Here is a 1,515-nt window from a genome sequence, read left to right as displayed (position 1 = left end):
AGGAGGAAAATCTAATTACAGATATTAAAAAAAACCAAAAAAACAAAAAAAAGAAATTAGTGAGTAATAAGAGACAAATAAGAAAACACCTAAGGTCCCCAGGCATCAGAACAATGAAACTTTCCATCCACATTTACATAGTGGTTCTTCCCCCACTAAGAACTACAGAATCCTCACAAATCTGTTTCACATATTTTGGTAGACTTCAGGTACCAATGTCAGAAAAGGAGCACTGTTCAAACTAATGATAAAATCTCTTTTATTCCCAAGTGAAAACTGTGGTGATTCTATACTTACCACAATTGCAAATAAGCAGTTTTCAGAGAGTTCTCATTCAAGTTTTAATTTGTATTTGCATTCTTAAAAATTCCAACACAAACCACACTTACAATCCTACAGACACTAAATTTGAAAAACTTGTTTAAAACAACACATTCTTAAGTGGTTGAGTATGCTGAACACCAGTAAAGATATTTGCATTTATTGTTTATAAATTAAGGCGTTTATATAAACATTGCTTCCTGGATTCAGAGAAGACAGGTCTGACATAGAGTTCATCTGAAAGATACTATCTAAAGCAGACAGGAGCTGCACTTACACAATTACAAGCACAGATAAAGTCCTAGGATAAGGGTTTGGACAATTCTGGTTAGCAGCTACTCTTAATACTTCCCATAGGTATGCATTAAAGCAGGAAGGATTAAATACAAGAGTTAAAATCCTTGTGTGGGAGTACAGACATACAGATTTGACAGAGAATAATAATTAATCTTCACAATCAACTGTGATATTCCACTATACTACACACACTTTAATCAGGTTTCTTATTCCTGATGATTCAGGCTAAAGAGCTTAGGTGTCCTGATAAATATAGCCACTCATCTCTAACATATAACTACAATTAATGCACATGTAACGGTGTGTTTTATACCACACTGCCTTTCTGTCAGTCATTGTTATCCACAATCTGTCCAATTAAAAGGTCATAAAATTTACAAACAGTTGCATACCATATCATCAATATACTTAATTTTTCAAGTTACATTTTATCACTTTTTTTTTTAATTTACTGAAAGGAAATAGTTTGAAATATCTCTAAGTTCTATTACACGCTGGAAGACACCAAGACAGAAAAAAACCCCAAAAAAACCAAAACCCAGAATCACCTACATTCTTATACCAAATGTTTGCGTTTGGAGGAGGAAGGGAAGGATGTTTATGCTGTAATTAAGTTGAAAATTAAATATCTATAGTTCTGTCTGGAGGAGCAGCAATAGAGACTCCTACACAAGTTTTTGCCAGCTTGCAATTCTAAATACGTAGAGCTTTTCATTTTCATGAGGAGTAGCACACAGCAACAACAAAATTATTTCCTTTCTTGTTTGCTCTCTAGCCCCTGCTACTAAATAGTTATTACTAAAATCTTACCGATAAGAAAATTAAATTAAAGCATTTCTGTGGTAGTAAAAATTCTTTTTTTTTTGCCCTTATAAGCACTTAATTGTACTCCACTGA

This window comes from Zonotrichia leucophrys, chromosome 5 (assembly GCF_028769735.1).
Source record: "Zonotrichia leucophrys gambelii isolate GWCS_2022_RI chromosome 5, RI_Zleu_2.0, whole genome shotgun sequence".
NCBI classification, from domain to species: Eukaryota; Metazoa; Chordata; class Aves; order Passeriformes; family Passerellidae; genus Zonotrichia; species Zonotrichia leucophrys.
This window is presented reverse-complemented; position numbering follows the sequence as displayed.